This window comes from Andrena cerasifolii, chromosome 15, assembly GCF_050908995.1.
Source record: "Andrena cerasifolii isolate SP2316 chromosome 15, iyAndCera1_principal, whole genome shotgun sequence".
Lineage (NCBI taxonomy): Eukaryota > Metazoa > Arthropoda > Insecta > Hymenoptera > Andrenidae > Andrena > Andrena cerasifolii.
The window spans coordinates 10,616,775-10,643,202 of record NC_135132.1 but is presented as its reverse complement, the minus strand read 5'-3'; the positions used below and the strand labels follow the sequence as shown (position 1 = coordinate 10,643,202).

The following is a 26,428-nucleotide window of genomic DNA, read 5'->3' as shown; positions in this document are numbered from 1 at the left end:
GAAATATGTCGGAAACGCTTTTCTTTCTGCTCGAATATCGCAAGCTCACGCTCGCTATTCGAACCAACGTTGAAGGGGGAGAAAAAAGGAAAATTCTAACGCCTACTGGGAGCCCGGCGTCCCTTTTCCTTCTTCCTCGTCTTCTCTACGTTTCCTTGCAATAGTGATGGATCAATACCATGCATCCCTGATAACTTCATTTTTGACGAGTTTTCCCTGGTCTATTATCTGACTGAATTCTGGGAGAGTAATCATGCGTCAAGATTGGAAATTTTACTAACTAGAATTTCGAGATTATTAGAGTCTCGTAGAGAAGAATTCCTGGCCAGAGAGATCCATAATCCTTGAAACCTCCCATAGAGGATTCAAAAATGTCCACAAGTTTAAGATTTGAAAAATTACCCAAGTTTAAATGGAGAAATGGATACCGCTTCGAAAGCACATGCGAAAGTCTCAAGTTCTCCGTGAAAAACGAAGAAAGATGAAAGAAAGGCGGAGGGAAAGGGCCGAGGTAGAGGCGAGGGAGTTTTATCGACGAAATTCGCATGTGAAATCGACCGGTTACCACACAAATTTCGCCGATTCGTATCCCGAAACGGCGACACAAGGGATCCTCGTGGATAGGCCCCCGCGCGGTAGGAGCGAACGTTTAATATATAAATATGTAAATAATGCGCTGCTGTGGGGTATCTCTCATGCAGCCTGGGTTCAACCAGTGGCAGCTAACTTATGGCAGGGACCAGGAAGACCGGCTTCACTTTGGTCATCCATAATGGCGTTCCTCGCTGCGAATCTATCGTCACGTTTTCAGCCTCGTGGAACACGCTACCCTCGCAACTTTTGCTGTTCGTACAAGCAACAGAAGAATAAAACGAAACTGCCGAAAAATTTATCGACCCCCCTCGAAATGCCCTCACCTAGTGTTTGGCGAGTTAAAAATAGGCGTGGTTCTGGATTACAATGGCCGATAACGTTGTGCTACTATGAGCTTGAGATGGGGGCTACCTTTTGGAAAGCTCGTTAATTAACTTCATTGGAACCAGGACATCCGAGATAGCGGTGGTCGAAGGCACCGAGGGGGGGGGGCGATTTTTCGAGGGAAATGGCTACGATAAAAGTCTTGCGTGTTGGGAGAAGTCGCGTGACGCTAACGGCCCTGACCTGCTCGTAGACGCGACACAGATCGAGCAAGTTCGCTCAAGTTGGAGGCTGACTCCGGAGAGACACTTAATTTGGTGGAAAAGTTTGGAGGTGCAGATTTAGGAAAGGTTTCAGGATTTTCTTGAAATGCCGGCTAGGTTGGGTCTGGGTTACAACACCCTCGATAACATTCAAAATTTTGAATTGAGTGCGAGTTAGGTCGACGATAGCTCTATTTTGTACCTGAGGTATGGACTCCACTCTTGGGTATACAGCTCAGTCTGACCCAGGCTGCGGTAGAGCTATACTACTTATCACTGAACTGCGAACCGAGTCAGCAATTGTCCCAAAAATGCCTCAAGTACGTTTGCAACAACCTACCGGCTCACAGATTCCCAGCAGCAGTATAGGGTCCAAAGGGCCCACATCGAGGCTACCGCATCTTCAATTATTCCTCCGCCCCTGGAGAGCCAGGGAACCACCGTCGGTTGACAATAGTTTGCCCATCGCTGTGGAACAATTCCAAGGGGCTCCCCGTCACAATAAAAGGTCTTCGACAGTGGATGTGACAAAAATGAATTGTTATATTGTTTTAACAAATGAAGGGAGACCGGTCACCCCGTTGGGCCCCTCACTCCTACCTGGGCCCAGCCGGTGGAGGATGGTCGACGACGTCTTTTTGGCCTGTTTGTGCGCCTCCTCGTATTATGTATCTGGACCCTCTCTTCTCGAATCTCCCTCACCCTCAGTCTCTCCTCTCTTCACTCTCTCTCTCTCTCTCTCTCTCTCTCTCTCTCGCGACCCCCTCTCTCTGTCTTTTAGACGTCGTTCGGTCTGCGCCTCGGCTGGTTTTGCGGAGCGCGCGCGCGAAGCACGTGTTTTGCCAGTTCCTATTGTTTCCTGTATGATAAATGGGTCCCAGGACCCCTCTCGCCGACTGGGCACCGCCTCGCGCACACACGGCCCCCCCCCCTTTCAGCTTTTCGATCCCTCGATAGGTCGCTGAACACCCCTGGAATTCCATGAGATACACGGTTTCCTCGCAGGGGCCTCGAGAAAGATTTCCTTCTGATTCGGTGAAAATCCAACAAGGGCCGTGAGGCCCCTGGTGCTAAAAGGGCAGGACGATTCAGGGAAATCTTCCCATTGTCGTTGCAGTATGAAAGTACAAAAAAAAGGAAATTTTCCCTCGTGGTCCAAACGAGGAACGATTCACTCGTGGCAAACCCACTGTCCTCGACACCTGACGTCAGATCGGGCCCCCAAAATACGAGATGAAGAGCAAAGGCGGGCCCAACGAGCAGCGGAGGATAATTTATTCTATTCCACGGCCGGCAAGAAACCAAAACCAGTGGAATCCTCGCTAATAACACGAACTGAGCAAAATACGAATCCAGAGAGCAGAAAAATCTGCCACATAAACGGGGCGACATTCCCCTATCGTTCGATTATTTATCATCGTTTAATTCAATTAAAAATCCGCGCATAAAAAGGGCCCAACGAGGCATTCGGCCAGTCGTAAAGCTGGCCCCTCGTCGTGCCTCCTTTTTTGCCTCGCCTCCCCCTCTCCCTCTTGGAGGACCCACTTTTGGCGGGTATATACGACATTTCAACGACAACTCGGCCCCGTCCACCCAGGGACGCGTTAAGTATTAATAAACTGCTTAAGATCGTAATTAAATCGGGCCCCACCTAGGCGATCGTTTCGATGCAGCAGCAGATATCTTCGACTACATCGAACTTCATCGAGTGGACCCAAGAATTGACTCGTTTTTTATGAACTACTGCTGATCTGAGCAACTACCAACGAAATTGCTTTGAAAGATCTAAATTTGAGGCGTGTACTTGTAATAGACTAAAGTGACCCATAATTACACATCACTGAAGCGAGCATGAGGCCCAGCTAACGACTACAATTTCGCGTTATCAAGCTATTCGATCTCCCTACCGTCTCCCGAAGCGTGGATTAATTTATCATAAAAATCATCAGGTGAAAATGGGCCCTGGGACTCGACACGACGTAATCGACTCACTTTGACCGTTCAACAAGCTGCTTTACATATCCCCGCCATAAATCACCTCGACGAAAAGTGCGCGAGGACCGCGAAGTACCAGCCGTCGCTTGGTTGGAGATTTCCAATCGATCCGCAGAAAATCAATCACCGAATGAAAGGACCCCGGAAAGGGGTCAGGCCCGCGGTGTTGGTGGGTCTTATAAAGAGGTGGAGGATAAATGAGGGGGATTAAAGGACAATAATCCATCAATGTTCCCCCAAATTGATCAGAGGATGAAAGACCAGCGAGCGGAGGAACTGCAAATTATTGCGCCTCTTTTACCCCGGGGAGCGTCGACGCCCAGCGAGTGTGGGTCTTACGCGACGCGAGGACTAGGGGGTGGGGCCCTATCCGCGATGTCCAGCGCAAGAGTCGCGCTCTGGCTGCAGCAGGGGGCCCGTAAAGACTGGCCGCACACAGGCATAAACATACATAAACACCGCGGATATATAGAAGTTGGTAGCTTCTGAAATCCGTGGCTGATCCGGGGGCGATAGTGTTGGGACGCCCAGCAGGCAGTCTTGGCTACCACGGCACCCAACGATCTATGGTCGTGACGAGAATCCGCCGACCATTACGACCCGACGGACGTATGCCCTCTAGGGAGACTAATTTTTGCTATTGCGAGAGGCTGTGCACCTCTACTCGGGGGATTAAAACTATTAAAAGTGAACTTGACTATTCGAAGGGATAATGTGGAGAAGAGACAATTTTTTGCTTGTTTGGGACTCGTTGCGCTTTATAGTCAATCATCGTGAGCCGATGTGGATGACGAATTTGAAAAGTGGGTGCTGATCTTTGGGACCGTAAATCGTTTGCTAATCCTGAGTGGACGAAGAGTACACGCCCTCCCCCAAAAAATTCCTATTGTTGAAACCCCAGATTTCTTGAAAATACTGATACCTCGAGGACCGCATCTACACCTATCGAGGCAACGAAAATCAATTCCTGACGTTATCCAGGGTCCAGGATCCGCGCTGATGAATTGGGCCCTGCTACCGGTGTCCTCGCGCTGTCCAACGGAACGATGCCCGAGATAACTCGTCCCACGCACGAGTAAAATTAGTGGGGGCGATATTTAGCCAGGGTATCGTCCACTCTGGACAGCCACCCTCGCTCAGGCTTATCTACGGAGCCTCATCTTCCCCGAGAAAAATGTCCCTTCCTCCTGATCAGAGAACGGTAGCCATTCCCAAGAAGAAATCTCGACTCAGGAACACGATCTTCCTCCATTTACCCTTCACCGACCAAAAGTCTAACGATTCCTCCGAATGGAACACCTCGTCCAATTCCTTCACGTAAAGCGCGCAGCTTCGACGCGCAGAAGGCAAAGTTCCTCTGACGAGACACCATAGATTCAGCCCACGTAGCCAGCAATGGATACGCGCCATAAAACAGAGCGTTATCGCGTCGTCATTGTCCCGGTGCTTCCCCGTTTTATCTGAGATGCGAGCGGAGACCGCGGAAAAGAATGCCAGCGCCGTTTAAGGGAACGCGAATTTCATCCGCGGCCATTTCTGGGCCCGTTCCCAAGGCCCAGAGTCGCGGGGCACGCTCGGAAGGCCCCATCTCAGCGGAAGCTCACGGAAGCGTCGAAATGATTGGCAGCCGAAGCTCGACGGGCAACAGCGTCCAGGCCAGGAAAAATGATCAGGCCCCGCGGGGGTAATAGGATCCGCGGGGCCCGATCGGCGGAGTTAGACACGATAAATCCAGAGGGGAATTAATTGCCGTTTGGTCCTGTCCGGTCTGGGCCCGATCCGGGTCCCATGCAGCTCCTCACTGTCTCTACCTCTTCCTCTGAGCCACCCTCCTCCCTCCCATCGGGCTCCGTTCCCTCGAGTCTGGTTCTCTCTGTTACACTCGGGGTCCCAGGCTCGCATTCTGCGTCCCTCGGTTGGCCCCTCCGACTGGTTGACATCCTACAAATAAAATCAGCTCCAGGAATGCCCGCGACGACACGGGGCCTGTGGGACCTCTTCGAGAGGTCCTCTCCACCCTGGGCCTTAACTCCCTCCCCCTCCTCCGTTCCTTCTTCTATCTTGGCTCTCCGTCTATCTCGGAAGTGACCACGGCTGGAGCGAGAGGGAACGAGCGATCGTGGCAGCGCGCTGGTAGGACGAGGACGGGCCCCGAGCAGGCCCACGGGCATGAGACGTAATATATGGTAGCCTTAAGACAACGGTTTGGTAGAGGCGAGGGTATACCTGGGGCTGTCCCGTGGTATCTACCTTTACTCACACCGTGTTCGTGTCCACTGCAGGGCCCTATACGTGAGTCCTGTGTCTATGCTTGCCTTCGGAGGAGAGTCCGCTCGGTTTCGTGCGACGAGTGGACGCGCGTGTTGGTACCAGCACACGCGAGCAGATACGGGAGAGGACGCGTCGACGGAGAACCGCGCACCGCACCTGGCCCACGAGACCCGTCTTCCAGTTTATTTAATTGTCGCTTAACTCGACTGTGTACCTGGTACACGGGCCCCTCCTTGGTCTCGAGCACGAACGAGCAAAACCTCCCCCGCCCCCGTGTGATTTTTGGAACGAAGTGGAAAGTTGTTGTAGGCTCGCGCGAGGTTCATTGGCGAGAATTGAAGATTCGAGAGGGAAGGAGGTAGGAGAGTATGATGAATTGCGGGTGTGGTAGGGCCCAGCTGTATTAAGTCTGCGATGTGCTTGATCTGGGCTACTGTGGAATTCTGGTTCTCGGGATCTACATTATTTCAGCCCTAAGCTCTTTGGAACTTCAAGATACTTGAGATTTAGGCTATTCAGAACCTACGTTATTCTAGGCCATAGCTTTACTAATCAAACTCTAAGCTAATTGAGACATACGAAATTCATCAACCTACGTTCTTCCAGGCTGGAAAAGCTGCTCAGGATCCAAGCTACTATGGGCCCAAGTTGTATTACACCCAAGCTACACCAAACCCAACATCTGCAAAACATTTACCACTCGCGACAAAAGCGTCCTCTTCGATAAGGGCCAAAATGTTACCAAACGCATATTACATCACTCACACGCCAGAACTACTCCACGCGGGGCCCACATTAGAATAGACGGTGCTACTTCCAAGTTCAACTGCCCCTAGACGTGGGAAGCCGCGGACAAATAAACATCCCAGTCCTAAGGGGATCAAAGAAGGAATCCAGGGAACAATGGGGCGCCTTCGACGCGAAAAGAAAGAATCGAAGGCGGGAATGTTGTTCACCAGCGGAGTTTGTCACCGTGGAACGCTACATTATACCATTAAGGGCCCGAAATAGAACCGGGCAGCTCGAGTTTTACGCGCCACATTTGCCACGGGCCCCGTGATTTACAATTGATCCACGGCTACCACCAACCAGCCTGCCGCAGATCGGTATCCCCGGTCGAATCCTTGTATCGATTAAACTTTTATTACCGTTTAATTCACCCGAGTTTACGAGACACGCGTACCAAACTAATCCCTCCGCCGCCGCAGATCCGTAGTCGAGATAAATTATTTATGCGCGCGTGTCCGCGGCCAGATATTACACGCATCGGAAACGTCCGACCGGGAGGAGGTTCTAGGAAAAAACGAGTGTACACTTCTGGCCCAGAGATCGGACGTCGTTGTTGGTATTCACGGCGGAGCCCCGTGGCTTGACAGAATCCGCTCTCTTCCCGCGGCCACGGGCAAAAAATCCATCATACTGCAGCGAGCCGTGGTGCCGGCAAGCCACACACCCAATTATCATAAAACGCTCCAGATGCTGGCCAAGGTATGGAGGAGGAATCGACTGGACGACTATAAATTCTATGCGCGTTGGAACGATACGTCCCTGTCCGACTCGACTTTATTCTCCGACCCGTCGCCAGAAGAACACGAGTTTTAGGTGATCAAAAGGAACGGGCACTGGGGCCTGATGGATTGACTCCGGCCGTCGTGCTAACGAACACGGTGGTCTGAACCTACGGGAGCAAAGCTTCCCTCGATCCTATTGCCTTGTAATCAACAATTTTCGCTGTATACTGGGAGGTATACGGGCTGAGTAGTTGCGTCAAGCAAAGCCCTGCATGGTAGTTGGGATACGTGATGGTAACACGTTCCGAACGCTGGGAAAAACGCCCTCCATATTTCAGGCAATCTGGCCTTATAAAGCTGAGCTTCCAGGGGAGGCGCGGCTACTTTGAGGAGGATACTTGTCCCCCTTGTTCCAACGTTTCCACGATCAAACTGCTGTTAGAACCTATCCCGCGGTAGCCTTCATCCGCAGCCTCTAATGAAGCTTCTGGCTGTTATTGGTAGCAGATCGAGATGAAGTCGGAGGAACTGATCGATGAAGGTTCACTGTCTTAACTCTTAGCTGATGGGTGCAAGGAGAATCATATAAAACTACGAGTATTAAACTTTTTGTAACCACCACTGTAAGTCTGACTTACTATTATCACTCGTTCATTAAAAACTGAGGATTTTAAGTCGCAAGAATATCCAAGTCTCGTGTAGAAGCTTGTTTTAAGATGTGCATGAATGAAGGTATGTTATGAGATCAAAATGGACCCGGCATTCGCCTTCAGAGGGGTTAAATAGTGTGAAAGAGTGTAAGGAAAGGGAGTCGTCACTGCGCCTTAATGCAGGGCCCTTTTCGACTGGCCCCGTCTATAGGTACGCGGGCACGCACGAAAGCTCTAAAGAGCGCGGTGAAGCCGATACTTAAATCACTCTGGTCACTCAGCCTCGCGGCTCAGATTGATGTAAGGCCGTGTTTTACATTCAATTCAATTGGGCAAAAAACTGCCTATCCGTTGCCGGCGCATTGTGTGCGCTCTGTTGCTGTTGCATGCGCTGGCAGGCTTGCCTTTGGACGGCCGGCCCTCCGCGCACGAGAAAAGGACCTCCAGAGCACGGAGGCGAACGGGGTAAACCGCGCTCGTTAGAATCGTCCAGGGGACCAGTGACACGAAATTGTCATTATCTATCACGAGGTGGAGCGCTCGTTGAGACTGTGTCCTTTCATCCTCCGACTTTGGGCCTTACAGGGGGGTGAAAAGGTTGGCGGGAATTGGAGAAACGGGGTGAATTCAGGAGCAATTGAAAGTAAAACAAAGTGTATTGTGGAAATGGGGTATTTGAGACCTAGATTACTTGAGACTCATGTTTCTTGGGCCCTACGTTTCTTGGGACCTAGGCCATCCGAGGCCTAAGCATAGAGCACCGATAGCTCAAAACTGAAGACCAGAAACTGAAGAGCAGAAATTAAAAGCGCAAGGGAAACAGATCAGTCCTAAAGAAAGTAAAACGCAAAAGGGCGAGCCCGACGGCAGCCTCCTCTCGACCCTTTTCCTTTATCCGTGCGTTTCATCTTCCGACAAGCTCGTCGACCGGTGGAAGAACACCCTGTTCCGTTCATTTCGCCTTTTCTTTCGTTCCTCCTGCTCTCTCTCTCTCTCTCTCTCTTTTTTTCCTTCCCCTTCACGTGGGACTCGTAGAGATACCAGTGTGGTATTTTCCTATCGGGATCGAATCTACATAGGCGACATTATTCTCGACGACGTCGTTATTCGGTATGCGGGAATCCACGACGCCGCTTTTGACGTAAATTGCGAGGAGCGCCGGTCACGTTTCTGCTTTATTCCGTTGCCGTTCTTATTGCTGCCAAAGGACGTGCAGATATTCGTCGGCTGTCACACGACACGCGTACACTCTGACCCGGTACCTGGTCTCGACATCCTTTCTAAAACTGTTAATCATTTCCTGGCTACGGCCAGCAGCCACAAAAACCATCCCCTATTAACCGTTACGACACAGTGTGACAATAATCCGTCGTACCGGTGGCTATATTGCTTGTTTCATTGCGTATGATAGCTTCGAGCATCTATTCAAACGAGTATAAGGTATACGATGATAATTTTTTAATTAATGACTCAAGGTGAAACGCGCTGAGAAGCGAATAGGGGATTGAGAACCATATATAAGACTAGGGAGAGCGTCAGTCTGTCTGGTGGTGGATCGTGGATCGTACCTTCGAATCAGATTCGACGACTGGTCTCCTGGCCACTGATTGGAAAAGAAGAAAGCGTGAGGAGGACACTAATTAGTGATTCCAAGAAAGGGGCTCGTTCCGTGGATCAAATCGGGAGGAGACGATGCCTCGATACAGCAGAGGTGTGAAGGTTCGTAAAGAAGTGTAAGGCATTCGAGAAATTCGTTGAAGAAATCGATAAACCTTCGACGCTTTCGATCTCGACTTGCACGAGAACGTATGGCATTCTCTGAATAGCTTCGGGCAAGCAGCCTCGAAAAAGAAGTCCGCTGCTGGCAATTAACACTTCCAGGACGTAGACTTCATTTCGAAACCGATCGATCGGGAAAAATTCTTTTTTTAAACGTAGTCTGTGGCGTGGAACGTGATTTGGGACCTACGCACTTTGGGTCTTAGCCTATTCGAGGCGTAGAATTATTGGATCTTAGTTTCCTCGGGATCTAGAATACTCGAGGCCTAGTTTGTTAGGGACTTATGATGCTCGTGACCTAGACTATTTAAGAGACCAGAGCTATATCTGAATTCCTGTGTCTCCATCAAAAACTTACAAGAAAGGCCCCAAAAAAGGGAACCCCTGATTCAACTTATAACAGTGAATTTCATCGCAACAGCGGATGAAATCGTCACGCAGCGTGTCAATCCCGTATGGGACCGAGGCCCACGTAGAGTAGCAACGTCGTGGGCACCGTGTGGACAACGATTTTCAGGCACAGGACGAGCGGCATGGGAATAAAACAAGGAGGACACTAATTAGCGATTCCAAGAACCGAGAACACGAACCGTAGTACAGCACACGGCCCTCTCTTCTGCTCGGTTCGCCGGGGCCCCATAACACGCCGTGCTGGGTCCAGCTGGAACCCGTAGCCCAACGAGGACGTGGATGCACCGAGGGGACAAAAGGTCGAGGAGGAAAGGAAACCATCCGAAACATTCGGGCCAGCTACGAGTGTCAACTCGTGGAATGCTTTACCCTTGACCCATCCCTCCACCATCCACCTTACTTCGTCCCCCATCGCGACTCCATATTGTCATCGACTGCGTTTCTCCTCCGCGCTGATCAGAGATAAACAATTTTCGCCAAAAATACCACGAAACCCCAACTTGACCCCGAAACTTGGCCACGCTTACAACCAAAGTAAATCATGCCTTGTTTCGGCCCAAAACATAGGCATAGACTTCTGACGATCTCTGTGGATTTATCAGGATTCTGTGATTTCAAGTTGCGTGCAAGTTTGTGTGTATCTGATAGATATTTTATAAATAATACAGCAAAGGGAACACACAGGGACTTTTTCTCGTAAATCAGCATTGGGTTTCGTAGCACACTTTCCGGCAACGTGTGTGGCGCGAGGTTTCTATGTTGGCGGTTACGTGGTACCCACAACCGCCTAAACGCGCATTAAGATTCATCCTAGTAGGTGTGAAGGACGTGGAGGCCGACGGTCACGTATGGAAATAATTCAGGAACGCGTGTAACCACGCTGTCGTTTGATTACAAATAAGGAATCGATCAAGGGGATCGTTATACACGGCATAGGTTACTATTCCCTCGTGCGGACGTCAAGTCAATCAAATTAGGAGCTACGAATCGAAGCGAGGATGAGAATCGATCCATGAGTCTGCACCTGTAGACCAATCCATCGCCAGATGCTAACTCCAAAGCCCCGATACCTTGACAATTCTTTGAATTTCAAAGTAGCAAGGGTCGATGCGTCAATGGGGATAGAAAATGTGTGGAGAAAGAACGTGAGCATGGAAAAAGAATCGAATAGGTGCGATAAATCGTGGATTCGTTATCCAAGATACGGGTTGGTCAGGGAGGCAGCTCTAATCGTGAAAGGAAAAGAGAAGCGTGTGAATCGTTCCGAGTAATAGTGTTATCAGACGCGAGTCGTGTAGGACACGATGTGTTTCTGATACCAGGACCGAGCTACCTGAGCCGCTTCACGTAGGGAAGTACTCGAGCCGTGCTCTGGTCTGAACGAATGCGAGACGAAAGTCAGTGAAGTTATTCTCAGATCTTGGAACACTCGTTAACTAGTACTCAATAATTACTGACTGGTGATATTCAATTTCTTGCTCACTGTGATACGTTAGGTCTTGTTTAGATTTGAACGAAGTCTGAGTCTCCATTAAATCTGAGTTACAACTCAGTTAAGTCTACGCTACTCCTTCACTCCACCTACGCAAGGTCTCCCTTAGATCTAACCTAAGTTTCCATTAGTTCTCCCGAATTTGCACAGTTCCAAAGATCGTTCACGTACTTCCCTACTCCCAGAGTGTCGACTGTACAGAAACTCTCGTCCGTGGCACCAGCGAACCTACTAAATTCGAAATCCTGACCAGGCTGGAAGCGAAACTATTGACCAGAAGTGGCGACCGGCCGCTCCCGGGCACCACGACGACCGTTTCATTTAATTAAGACTTGTTTTTATTTCTGGTAAACTCGTCCGGGTATTTTAGGAAGCCTCGCTTCGCCCCAGCTTCGTTCGATTAATTTATCGACCTACCTAACGCCAGCGAATGCGCCGTCTCCGTTAAACGAACGCCGTGAACGATTCGACGTGCTGGAAAAGCTGCGAGGGAAACGTCCGCTGGCGCCTTCAACTTTATTATTCAAACCAGAACTATCGAGGAAACGCGTAAAGCCGTCCACCGTTCCATCCAACGAGCGGTTTCAGTTTACAGCTGGGCGAGGTTTCGCGCGTTCTGAATTTGTCAACGATAAAAATCGCTTTCCCCCGGGGAAAAGTATACTGTAGAGGGGCGAGGAGGAGGGAAATGAAGAGGCAGCCTTCCATTGCACGGTCCTTACGTTAGCCGAAGAAAAACGCTGTAATGGTAACCTGTAGCGTTTCTATTTATCGTTTAGTGCTCGTTACACGTACGAGATGAGCGCTGGCCCCGAGTCTTCCATCTTGTTAATAATAATTCTAGAGTGCAGGGCGAAACAGGTTGCGGCAGTTACGGGCGTATATAAAAGAGAACTACTGGATTAATAATCGACGATAAGCCTTCTGGGGAATAGTTGCACGCCCGTGTCTGCTTCTCGCCAGGGATTCACTTGATATTTCGATGCAAAAGTTGATTCTCCGCGATTAAACTTCTACTGGGTGCGTTGGATCCCTCTATGTGAAGTTTCTTGGCTCGATGAGGGAAAGAAGGATTTTTTCTTCGATTTGGATTGAAGTTTAGAAAGATGGGCCCAAGTTCTAAGTGTACACTCAGAAAAGTCTAATGGGATTATTTCCTTCTGAAAAGTATTTTGAAGAAGCCCTATTGTGGCTTTTGAAGGGTAGATTTCTTAGCAAAGTTGGGGCCAAACCGGCCTAGTTTCTCTACACACCAGAACCACCGAACGACTATCTTAAATTTTCACTAAATGCCTTCCAAGTCCAAAACTAAACAGTATCAACATCAACTATCGTACTCCAAGGCCCTATCCTCCCACCCTGACTAGCATCCAAATTTTCCACAAAAATTAATGAAACGAGAGTCCCTTTTTCCAAGTTCTGCAGGGGGGGGGGGCGATCGAAGGGGAATAAAGACAAGAGGGAGAGTGGCGAACAATATCTATCCGCGCCTCTGCTAGCTGGACCCGTGAAATACATGGCGGAATATTGCCACGGATGGAACAGCAATGGGGGGAGGGGAGCAAAACGAGAAAAAGATGCAGCAGCGAGTGAAGGGGGGTTGTGTGCAGCGGCAGGTACCCCCGATTCTGGGAAACGTGTCCTGCCAGCTTGTTAGGTGTCCCCAACAGTTCTCTAATATATGACTGGCACTCTCTACCCTTCCTCGAGGGAGGAGGATGAGGGCTAAGGCCCAGACCGGGCCCAGTTAGAATGCCATCGAGCTTACCTGCACTCGTTCCAACCTGTCCCTATGTGACACGAGGGACGAAGCTGGAAGCAAGAGAGACACTCGAGTATTACGCCATAATTAATGATCGCCCCGAGGCAGAGGTCTATTAGCGATCGATTTGATCGATTAACCGATGCTTCCTGCGAGACTCTTGCGAGAAACTCTTCTGCACCTCGCTCTTCGGCGATTAGAATCTTCGTTGCTTAAAAATCTCCGTGAATTGCCACCTTCTTGTTAAGATCGACCGGCTGAGGATGATTTAATGATGGATCATTGAGAAAAATTGTTGAAAGATGTGGAGGAAAGGTTGGAGAGATCTCGGAGAGATCGATCGATCATCACTGGAATCAATCAGACTCCTCCACATGGCCCACCGTGGATACGAGCCCCTGATGATGTCTAGTCACAACACCATTGTTTCAATGACCCGCTGCCCCGCCCAGTGGGTGGCACCCACCCTTCACATACTAATGAGCCGACCAGTTCCCCAGCATCATCAACGCTTGCCACGGGAGGCGAGGTGTTGAGATGAGCGAGCCCTTTAACGTTGTTACCACGACTCCACGCTGATTGTCCACTTTGCGCGCCTCTTAAGGAGCATATAACGAGGGACAAGTAATTGGGACCTGACAATAGTTGGATACGGGTTAAAGGGCCCGAGCGATCAACCCCAAAAGTCAGTAAGGCCCAAATATTCTCTAATCCATGCATACTGGACAGTTCTATTCCAAAAGTAATGGGTGTCAGAGCTCCCATTGGAAAAAGCCTGCACCACGCTCGGTGAGAAGTTATCAAAAGTGGGCCCAAGGTCCCATCGACGCTCAAGGGCAGCCAAGAAGCAAACCAGCGCCACGTCCAGTGAGATCGCGCGTGAATGAGGCGCTAACGACCAGTGATTACCCGGGTGGACACGTGTGCGCGTCGTCTACACGCGTAAAAGCGGTTACGACGGGGTTCCCGGGGCGCAGAGTGGCCCTGGCACCGAATAATCAGCCGTGTAGGTGAGGATGTCCATCAATCCCCGTGCAACGGACCTCCCGCGACGTTTCTCATCTTCTCGCCAAGCGACGTCGGCCGTCTGCCCGACGGCGTCCACCGACGGGGGACTTCTGCTGGCCCCTGCAAGATTGATGCACGCTTTTTCGACCGTTTCGTGCCACCTTCGGCCCACCCTCTGCCTCTTCTAGCCCCTGGTCGCCAGAGGAAGTGATACTTTTTGGTACGAAGTCGATTTTTGGGTAACTGCGCTGGGGACAGCTGAACCGTCATCCTGGAGTATGTTAAGAGTTTGCTGGTGGATGTTACAGATGTTAGTCTGCTTTTCTTGAGGTAATTCGTCTTTCCTCAGATTTGGGTCTTGCGGTAGATGATCCATGTGTGATATCTATGAAGAGTGCTTCCATTTTCAATGGATCGGATTCTTAGAATTTGGTTTTAGGTTGTTTATAAAAATTCCTGTACATTGCCCCCTCCAGATATTCAGCTTATAAAAACTCAATATTTTGGAGTGTTGTATAATCAAAATCGTGTCGAAATTGTAATGCGAATGAATGGGATTAAATAAATTCCAATAATAAAAATGTACACTAATATTTCGATATTCATACGATGTTAAATTTGCGTGTTTTGGATGAAGGAACTATTACGAATTGTAAGTATTAAAGTATGAAGCCGAAGTTGGAATGGAACTCGCATCAGATCATATTACATGTTAAAAAATTTGATATTACAAGAATCAGTGGATATAAATAAGGAATACGGTTTGTCGAAAAATTCAATCACCCTACGACCCACATTTTCCCTGATCCACGAACCTCCTGGCCCCCATGCGAGATTAATTCGTCCCGTGCCCCCCTCGTGCATTAATATGTACCGTTAACCAATATATCCAGCGGACGAAGACGAATGGTTCCGTCGGGAATTAATACTTGGCGCCAGAACACTTTCGAGCAGTTCGAAACTGAACTCACGAAAGGAGTGCAGGAGCTTCGAGTCTCCGATATGGTTCAAAGCTGGCAAACACTTGGTTACACAATATGTATAATAATCGACAAACAGTGCAGAGCACAGTACTGAATAATTAGCCAGGAAATGAGATTCAGTTTTCCCTTTTCCACTTCTGCGTGCATCAAATTTTCTCAACAATCCTCCCCCTTTACCCTCCCCACAAAACAATTAAGAAATTCGATAAAAATTGACAGTGAAGCCCAAGAACCCACTATCAAATCGCAACAGAGGGTCCAAGCTTGCTCAGAGCCTCGCGCAGCCCCTGGAACACGACGAGATCAGGCGCAAACTCCCCCCCCCCCCTCAGGGGATCAAGGAGGAGAGGTGCTCGCGTCGAGATTATCGCCAGTCAATCCGACGCGGGCTGTAAAAGTGAAATTACAGCGGCGGTGAGTCGAAGAGGATCGCGCGAACCATAATGCAGGCTGGAGAGTAGACAATGGACACTCACGGGGCCGAGAACGCGATAACTTTATACTCCCGATAGCACGGCGAAAGGGTGAGCCTGTACACGGTCGGAGGGGGAGGGGTGGAGGCGTGGAGGATCACGATTTACCCATACAAAACGCGCGCGCCAGGTAATCAAACCCATAAATCCGAGGCATAAGCAACCTCTGACACAGATTCTCTGCCTCTTTATCTGGTCTCTGGGTGCCTGGCTGGTGGCGAGAGCGGATCGACCGGCGATAACGCGCTCGTTCGCACTCGATTTCCTTGTAATTATCGCCTGAACCCCGAAGGGAGCGTCTACCTCGAATTTTCCTGGCACGGGGTGCATTTTCTGACGAGTCAATCGAAATGCGTGGATGATTAGAGGGAATATGAAATTTGGAGGAGGAGGTTCAATGGTTTGTTGAGAGTGCACGTTTTTGGGAAGTGGCAAGTTCTACTTTCATGGCGCCTAAATTGCGTGGGGAAGCTTTGATCTCTGGGGACCACAAGATACCGAAGTCTTCGGGGTCTTAACTCCTGAACCCTGTCTTGCTACCGAACAGACCCCTAGTATGTTGGGAATTTAGCGTCTGAGCTTGCTTAATACAAAATTGAAAAGTTACCATTCAAGAAATGAAAACATAAGTCCACCACTACCACCACCTACACTTCGTGAGACAACCTTATATTTTCGAAGGCTATAAGATTCTCAAATCTTAGAAGTTTTAACTTCAGAGTGGTCCATTTAGAGCTCTGCCTCGCTACCACTTTAGAAAGCACCATGTGATGTGTCACAATTGACCTAGCATCCGCGACGTGAGGGACAAATCTATCTGGGCCTGGTAGGCTGCGTTTCTCAGGGGCCAGGAGTGTTGCACACGGTTGCATCGCGAACTGCGTGTGCCTGCACCGGCACGCGGGCCTGGGCGTGATGATGCACGACTGCCTATCGAGCGGCTCTATCGCTAATAAATCTGGGCCACAACTAGAATCTGCCCCGAGTTATGCCAGCCGACGGACGGCCACGGGATCCAGCGCGTTGAAAAACATACGAACCCGTCGAAAAAGTGCACTCATGATGGGATATTGGTGGTAGAATAGATACAGGGTACTGATGAAAGCCGGGACTAAAAAAATGGGCCTTAGTGGAAGTCAATGGGACTTTCAGGTTTCTGGCTATCATGTAGTACTTGAAACCTTTATGGGCGACAGGTGATGAGTAATAAGAAATCACAAAAATAATGGTATACATATTCGATCATAAAAGAGTAAAGCCCAGAATGGATCAAGAATTGTTCTGGGTCTAGGACCGTTAGACGCTAGTGAAACACTTTTATTCTTGAAACTTTTAAGGAATTTAATGGGCCTTATGGTGTTATTTATATCTGTTTTATGTAAAAAGTGGGGGTCAAAGATCAGTGCACTAAGGTGTGTAAGGCATTTTAAAGATTTGGCTCATAGTGAATGGTGGAAAACATTTTTTGGCTTCTGGTCTGCAGCAAAAGTTAATTGGATAAATTTATAGTCCATTTACATGAATTTCTATGCCCCAAATTAAATGCAGATATTAATATGTTGTTACTAAGAGAAGTTAACTAGTTATTATTAAGTAATATCGTTGTAGACACCATCAATAAGGTGTTGAGAATCGAGGGAGCAGGACTTTGGCTGCAAGAGATGCAGCTGCTACCATCTATTGCAAGGCAGCGAAACCCGTTTGAACTCTGGGTTTCCACATCAAAAACATGTTCTCCAAATCAATTTTTAATCAAAGGGACTCACCAAATCTGCTGATCCATATCCATCTATCTTCTTTCTATCCCTTTCCTCTGCATCTCCTTTCTCACTCCAATTCCTTGGAACACTTTGTCACACTCTGAAAATTACAAGCACAGATATCGTTAGTCAAGTCCCGATAAGAAAATTACGCAAACTACGACTACTCAGGGTAAAACATTAGTATATGCATCAAATTAAAACATTTGTAACGTATTCAAAATATACAGAATGCAATGGAACCTATACCATGCGAGAACGCTCCATTCCGACTCATTAACCACAGTCCCCAAACGCTCACCACATACAACATAAGGCCTAATAAATGCCCAAAAATCTTACTCTATATTTCCCACACAACCCCTCAGAGTCTTCAAACGCACCTACCCCATTCGTCGCACAACACCTTCGTCCACCAGGGAAGCTTTGCAAAACAACAGGCCCAAAATGAAGAATTAAATTTCCTTCAACAAGAAAGCTTCACGGAACAACAGGCCCAGAATGGCAGATGAAACTGCCATCAACGGTTCCGGACGTCGAAATAAAGTCAACAGTTGAGCCCCAACAGGGCCCAGGTGGGGTGGTGTTCCGGTAGCATCGGGCATTTCCCTCTCAATACCAGCGTCGTCAGATCAGGCCAGTGGGCGTATATCACGGCAATTTGCGGGACAGTTGGTAAGAGACTTGGGGCCCGATTGTCCCGCGGGGCATTAATTGGCTACGTTATACCGTCGCTGCTCTCCGCGCAACGCCGAGGAAATCGAGCGTGACGATCGACCTGGACGATCTGCATCGAGAGGCCCCGTTGCACCGCGGATATGAGGGCACGGGGGAAAATAATTTCGCGAGATACTCGACGGACGAGGCGTATATCGTAAACTCGAGGGGCCCGAGCACCGAGAGATCCAGCGAGATACACGGGGGAGGGGGCCTTCTGACTGCATACGTTTCCTCGATTCCGTATCTCTGCCTTCCAGCCCCTCATCCCTCCCCGAAATACTCTTTATACCAACGATTAACGGGCCCACCGCGATATTTATGCAGGTTAATTGGTACCTTTGCTTGGTTAATTAGTACCTTGGACGGTGAATCGTCCCGCTGGATGTTTTCCGTCGAATTTCTGTAGAGACGGGCATTGACTTGCTGATGGAGGAGTAACTTTAAGGGAGCTCGTCGGAAGTTATACTGATTTTATTCCTGATCTTTTGTGTTTAATTTGTATTGGGTCTCTGGAACCGAGGAGGATCGTCGCTATCGCGTAGAAACAAAGAAGGCATATGCATGAAATAACAGAAAAAGAGGGCGGCCCGGGGGAAAAATGAGGCAAAACTGTATCGAGAGATAATGAGGGGGTAGCCAGTGTGGCGGTGATCGGGTCCATTCACTCAACAACAGGAATAACACGAAGCAGAGGAACTATTATAGATGCAGCTCGACGGTGCATCCAAAAAGGAGGAATTGGGCCCACGATGGGGTCAGGTCCCCGTACCCATCGCACATCGTTAAAAAATTCAAAAAATATTCCATAAGACGAGAGAAAAGACTTGGCAGAATGCTTCAACTAGATTTTCAGGGTTTTGGAGGTGAATCAGCCACTAAGGGGAAGGCGGGAAGATGAATTGTGAGAGATTTGTTAAAAATATCGAAAGAATTTCCTAGGGTAACGATCCAAGGTCTAATGGTCACGGCTAACTCCTAAAATTGCACCATCTCCGCATCGAAAGTCGTGGTTTCTCTATCTTTGTGGGTATACTTGAACGATCAGGCCCCTCGCGTCGGAGCCAATAAATTTTTCACGTTACCTGTACCAATAAAATGAGATAGCGGGAGTAGAGGAGGCATCGACGCGATCCTGAAACAACTATACTTATCGAGGATCGTGCCTCGCAGGGCCTGATGGAACCCCGCGTTTTCAGTCCCGCTTCTGTAATTACTATCTTCCCCGGGTATATAGCATCGTTGCCTCTTTACTCCGGTTCGTGGCAAAAACGAGAACCTCCCTTTCGCTTCGCGGCCAGCCACACACCCGTGTCAATCTAATCTCTAACTCGTGGAACAAGATTGTTACAAAGTTTTCTGCGGAATTTTATGGCAAATCGCTGCTTCACTGCGCACTATAATTCTGAACGTCGCTGGGGGACAAACTATACGAACGATGTGATCGTATCATGCTCGCGTTTGGGCCTTAACCATTTTATCCTCAAATATTCTGTTGTATTGTTAAATATTATGGACAGAGTAAACTGTACAATAAACGCAAATTAAGAATATCTATGGAGAATTGCCATGCAATACTTTGAAAATTTTGAAACACCCGATATACATGCAACATGCCCACGGCATCATATCATGTGGGCCCAAATAATTCCGATTTGAGATACTTCGTTGAATCATCGAATACACTAGATACTGCTAGGTGCTCCCCTAATAAGGTTCCATTTTTTGAAACATCCGATACATATGTACCTCCAATCACATTCTCAATGGATATCCATCCATCCATCCATTCAATTTCACCTTCGAATGCAGTTGAATACCATCAGATTCTACAACATCACCTATCTCACAATTTCACCCTTAATTTCGAGACACCCTATACACACATCCTAGTATCCTACGTAGCATTGAATTCGTGTCGTCGTGCTACCCGAGGAAAGGGAAGAAACGGGGCCCGCTGTGGAGGAAATCGTTTGAAAACGAGAAGAGCATAGGCTCTCTCGACAAGGAAACGCGTCGTGCGCCTCGATAACCCCCTTTTTTCTCGCGGAATCGTCGTCGTGGCTCGTTCGAACGACGATCACGATAAAAGGCATCGGACAATAATAAACAATGCGTGAAACGACAAGTACAGTCGGGCACATTCCGCGAGATCCTATCGCGCGCGCGTCCAGGCAGAGGGCTGGCGCGCAATCAATCATTCGAACCGGATAAAATATAAAATACGCCGCGACGGGTCCCACCGCCCCCCCTCCCCCCCCCTTCCTCGCCCCTCCACCGCCATCACGCGCGCGTTTTATTTATTCGCACGGTCATGCAAGTTCCGCGGGAATTAACGTATTTTTTGCACGCGAACGCCAGGGATGACGGGTCGATCCGCGCCAGCTCTCTGAGCTTTTAACATCGTCGCCCCCCATCCAGTCCCCCCCTTCGATAGCTAGAGGACCCAACGTGCAGGCTTTAATGGAACTTTCGCGCGCAACGCCTCCACGAAGATGAGGAACCGCCTTTCCCGAGGCGCCGAGCATCTATGTGAACCTGTTCCCCCGTGAAACATTGTCAATTCTTTACATCGAGGCAACGCGCTTCATTTGGGCCTTACGTCTACCAGCTTTGAGTGTTCTGGATCCAAAACCCTAGTAGGTATCACATTTGCATGGCCTAAGTCTCAAATCATATTGAATTCTTATTATCTACCACTCTTTGCGCGCTGTAGGGCCCAATTGCTGATGGGGCCTTAGAGTCTACAACCTTCGAATGCTCAATATCCTAAGGATTACTGGGTTCTACTACCTACTACCCTTAGGCACTCCAAGTTCCAAGTCGCATCGGAGCCTTATGACCCACAACCTCGAGTGCTACAAGTCCCACCTACTCTATCAATGATTTGGAGGATCTATACGTGGATTCTTTAGCTTTGCAATGGAGACAGTCTGTTGTGCTTTTCAAAGTCTGATGTGCTCGTAAGGGTAAGTGCAACCATGAAGATGAGAAGTTCAAGGACATTGGGGAGGGGCTATCTCGGTTGAGAATATTCGTGGAGCATAATGACGACTGGCGAGAGAGTTCATCGTGATGGATGGCGGCTGGTGTATCTTGTATCGCGCTATCACGGCTACCACTTGCTTATTAAACTGTTCGGTATTTCTCGTGGACGGGCAACAAGCGGGGCCTCGGCCCGTCGCGATCAACGACACGGCCAGGACCAAGGGTAAGTGGAAGAAGATCGATGCCCGTCGCGGTGCGGGCCGAAACTTTTAATAAATGTCATCTGCTACCGAGGTAGCCAGAGTGGCTCGTTATAAATTGCTACCGTGCGCCCGTTCCACTGCGGCCCCGAAAATTTTATCTGATTCCCTGGAACCGCGGATGAACACCCCCGCCTGTCCCTGGGCTTACGCTTATCCTGGGCCTGATGGCCCTCCACTACTAGGGGAGCAAATTTTAGGGAGACTGGAGGCTTTAAGCTTCCCTTCTTACACTGGGTGGTTTTGTGGGTATTGGCTGGAAGATATTGAGGAAGAGTATGGAGCCTTGCCTATTTCTCGGTTTATGCTGCTTAGAAGTAGGTGAAATTTCCCTCTGTTTCAAAGAACAGTATTCTCAAAGTGGGCAAGGGATTTTGTACTTTGAATGAGGTAGTGGAGTAGTTTGTATGATTTATCATGAAGAAATGCAACTAAAGTTTATGTAAGCAGAATGTAATCATAATTGCAATGCATGATAAACTTCCTTGAATTCTTATGGGAACTATGGAAATTCATTGAACATTTGTAATTTATAGTAGGTATATCAACAAGAATTAACCGCGAATTTGACCTTTTCAAAGAATTTTTCGCACGTGGAAACTCCACTGCAAATGGCGCGCAAATTCGAATCGGTAATAGCAGTTGCGCGGGAAAGCGACGTCGATATCTCGATGTGGGACACCCGGTACCAGAAACGAATGATTGCGCCCCGGCGAACGCAGCAGAACCCAACGTTATTATTTCCGCCAGTTATCGAATTAGATGTTGGCTTAACGGGTACGTACAAAACACGCTGCACCAGCCCCATAGGCGTACGTACGCCGCTCTTCTTTATCGATCGTAATCCCAAAGAGGGAGGTGCGCAACTCCAGCGATCCTCTCGATTCAATTTCCCCGCGCCCAATTCAATTTTTCTCCCGCCCAATCTGATTCTGGTATCGATCTCGAGGTACAGCCAATTCTCTACTTTCGATCTTCAATAAAACAAACTACAGAGAGCTCGTAATGTAATACGGGTTTGCCAGCGAAATTTTTTAATTTCAACCCTCTGAATTCTGAATTCTGAGACTGCAATTGAGACGATGGCGGGTTGGTACCCCAAATGGCAATTTGGAAGGGGACTCTTCTTCCGTGGAATGTTTCTTTCCCTAGCTGAGGAAGAAACTGAAGGAAGACGCGATTATTCCCTCCCCCCTTATCTAGCAGGCAGAAATTCATCAATCGGGCGTGATCTACTGCCGGAAGGAAAGGTAGGAACCTATGATCGCGACTCGTGCTCGTCGACTTTTGCATCAACTCGACGCGGCTCAATTTCCTGCGAGAGTTGTAAATTATGCCGATTCCAGATCGCGCCACGGAGATGACGCCCATGGGCTCTTCTCCCACTGTCCCTTTCTCTCCCCGTTATCCACGGATAGTTCGCTCTCCCTTCCATCCACGTACCCGCGCCTTTTCTCATCGCGATCACTCTACTTCCTCAGACACTCTGCTCGCTAGTGCGGTCTCACTCCCTCTGGTGCGCCCTACGATGCCTCGAGAGTACCAAGATAGGCGCATCCACGAGATTACGGCTCTCACTCGTTACTACCTACAACGTACTTACGTTACTTTTAGAACTGCTTATTACTGTGATTACCGGCGCATAATGCGACGACCGAGCGTTCTACAATTTATTATTGAATTGCTATAATACACGTACGAAGCGCGGGAAACACAGCGAGGCAGCGGTGAATTCCTGCCGCGGAAAGGGAGGAAAACGGAACCTAGGAACGTGTCCATATTTCTTTCTTCTCAAATAGCGGGACCCATCAAATTCAATTAAACCACCCCCAATGAATTTTCAACCCCGATGGCCCCTAAATTTAAATTTCGGACACCTTCGATTCTTTTTACAGGGGTACATGGCCATGCATGCTTGTTATTATAGTACCCTCTACTATCTGCGACTGTATTATGTCATGCGTCTCAATGTACGCGTACAGTTTATACATACTGTTAAAGAGCCAAGGAGCTCCGCGCCTTCCATTAGCATTTTTCAGAAGCCTCTGGCGTCTAAATCGCACACTTAACGTGGCAGGACGTATCTCGTATCCACGGGGTCACCGCATATGGTGTCCCGGCCATTACCGAGCAGCTGGTCGAGTGTGTTTTCCCGTGAAAAATCGCCACGGCTGGTATATAACTAGCAGATCGCTCGACCGAGGCAGATTTTTCCTTTTCCGACCGCGCACAACGCGGAAGAGGATGCTCGAGGCGCACACAAGCTGCGCTGTCGATACATGAAATCACCGGTCTCGAACCCGCATCCCACCCATTTCCATGCTGTTCATTGTTACTCGTGTCACAGACGAGGTATAGAATAGACCCATCACCTTATGGGACTTCGTGTCGCCACCCAATCTGTGTTACCGACCCATAATTTCAGGACTGAATTTAGCGACCTCTGTTCATGAACAGCGTCCAACTCAGCAACTACTCTGAAATGTGTTGAAATGCTGAAAGGTGTGTGCGTACTTGTATACGTGTGACTTGTTTAGAGAGAGAGTTTGACATAAGAGGGTAGGCTTTGGCTCGGTTGGTCAACGACTCACGCGGATTTCTCTCCGAAAATCCATTTTGCGTACCCTTGCGAACCCTTTCAAAAAAGTATTAAAAATTCACGCTGTTACTGATATTCCCACAAGGTTCTAATGCACTGTTTAATCATTCCAGTGAAGTAATAATAATTGGATTCTGTTTGCCCCTAATATTAGTTTACCGCCAACACTGAAATTTACAGTAAAATCTAATTTTAAAAGTCTCGCAGAAAGTTGCATGATGCACGAGTGTCTTAAAAGTTTGTCTAGCCCTGAGAAATTCATCGGTTCAGTCAAGTGTGTGCATGGCATAGTGCATATTATCTCGTGATTTCTCAATTTCATCGATTACTGGACCATGTGGGAGGCCTTTTAATTTAACAGGATTCCATTCAAATATACCCGTTACTTAGAAGACTTTTTCAGAAACTGAAGGATGTTTAAAAACAGAAAATGATTTGCGATTGTAGAGTCAGTGCCTGTGCCTGCCAAAAAGTGTTTCATAGAGTACCGTGCCTCTACGTGTTAGTGATGTGAACAAATGTTACAAATTGCTCGATATCTCGAGTTCTATCGATTATAGTTAATAATAATTTATACTGGGCGGTTAGTGTAAATGTTGTTAACATTATTTGTCACAGCAATAGCCACTGGAATGGATATTTTAGCCGAAAATCCATTTTTGCCGAAGAATTCGCTGGATTTCGCAATTGTAACTAACCGTCGACCTTGTTTTGATCGGGAGACATCATTCCTCGAAGTCTACATAAGGAGCTCACAGATCTTCGTGTACTCAGTCGTCGTCGGTCCTCCGGACTTAAAGGACCTCCGCGAACCCTGGAGCTGCCGAGCCACCTGGATCCACTGGACTTCCTGGGGACCTGGTTCTTCCTCCCCCTCCCCCATGGAGCTGCCGAGCCACCTCGATGCACTGGACTTCCTGGGGACCTGGTTCTTCCTCCCCCTCCCCCCGGAGCTGCTGAACTTGCTGGGGACCTGGTCAGGGGTTCGACCCTGGTTCTTCCTCCCCCTCCCCCTCCCCCCTGGAGCTGCCGAGCCACCTGGATCCACTGGACTTCCTGGGGACCTGGTTCTTCCTCCCCCTCCCCCCGGAGCTGCCGAGCCACCTGGACCTACTGGACTTCTTGGACTTCTTGGACTTCCTGGGGACCTGGTCAGTGTTTCAACCCTGGTTCTTCCTCTGACCCCTCGTCCCTCTGGCCCGGGTAAGCATACTCGGATGGTGCCGATGAAATTTTAAGGTTCGTTGAGTCATTTAAAATTGTATTGTTCTGTCAAGGCCAAAACAGCTTTCTCTCCATTTCTAACTGATTTCTTCGATTGTTTTTCATTATCTGTCCTATTTCATGCATTCCTTTGAGGATTCTTGCACGAGTCTTTCTATTTCGTGTATTTCTTCGGTGGGTTTGCATGATCTTTCCTATTTCATGCATTTTTCCGATGGATTTATATGATTTACTTTATTCGATGTATTACTTCGATGCGTTTCTTTTATTTAATGCATTTCTTCGATGGGTTTAAATGATTTATTCTGTTTCGTGGATTTCTTCGGTGGTTTTCCATGATTTATTTCATCTCGTCGACTTCTCCGATGGTTTTGTGTGACTTCTGTCACTCGGTCATGCATCTCATCGATGGGTCTACATTCTCTGCTCTTTCCTTCAAGTACTTATCTCTGCGGTGGTTTTGCATGCTCGTGCGTGCTCTGCTGTTGGTCGAAATTATCTCGATCGTCTCCAACTCAATAAGCTTTTCCTTAATTTCTTTCCAGGCCGACCACACCGTTACTAACATATAGTAGTTGATTGTTTCAGCTTTTCAGGTTCACCGTTACTCGGGGAATGGAGTGATAGTGAAAAGGGATCGTGCAAAGTGACAGTGAAAGAAGACATCTAAGGAAGCCTAGGCTAATTTATTATAGTATGAAGTATTTAAGGTCCCATGTAAAATTGCCAAGCAGTCACTAAATCGTTAACTTTGTTGTTCGTTTATTGGCTCCTCATCTGGGATGAGGAGGTTACCGCTGCTTCCGTTTGCGGAAGCAAGTGACTGAGCATGGAATCGGTATGGGTGGATCGGTTTCATCCCTTGGTGTTCTTGTCCAAAGGGAAAAGTTTCGGGCGTAGGGGGTGCACCTTTTGGTACACTGCCTGCGTAAGTCACCCGGTTCGATTACCCAATCTCCGTGTTAGACGGCTTGAGTCAGGTCAAGTGTTTGCTCCTGACGAGTCGCATCGGAGCAACAGGAATCGTCTGGGAGGCGCCGAGCGCTTTTCCCTTTCGACTTGGACAGCAGGGTGGTAGGAACTGCGCCGTCCAATACTCGTTTCACGCTTACCCTTCGCCTTTCCTTCTTTCCTGAATTTCTTTTAATCGAGTGATTGCTTGGCAGTTCCCTAGATTCTATATCTAAACCGAAGGGATCGATGGAACTTTGTTTCCATCCATCTCTTTGGTTTAGTAGACTTCATGTACAGGGAGATCGATGGAACTTTGATTCCATCTATCTCTCTACGGGTCTCCAAGCGCAGCAACCTCCTCGCGGTGAGACCTGGTAATCGGTGAGAACCGAGCCGATGGCTGCGATTGT

At 48.6% G+C, this 26,428-nt stretch overlaps 1 long non-coding RNA gene across 1 annotated transcript in view; it reads right to left on the bottom strand.

Moving 5' to 3' along the window:
• LOC143377394 (uncharacterized) overlaps window positions 1-26,428 on the bottom strand; it is a 131,371-nt gene that overhangs the window by 79,165 nt on the left and 25,778 nt on the right. Inside the window, exon 2 of the long non-coding RNA XR_013087307.1 lies at window positions 17,283-17,376. This is a non-coding gene — a long non-coding RNA (uncharacterized LOC143377394). The remainder of the gene's footprint in view (window positions 1-17,282; window positions 17,377-26,428) is intronic.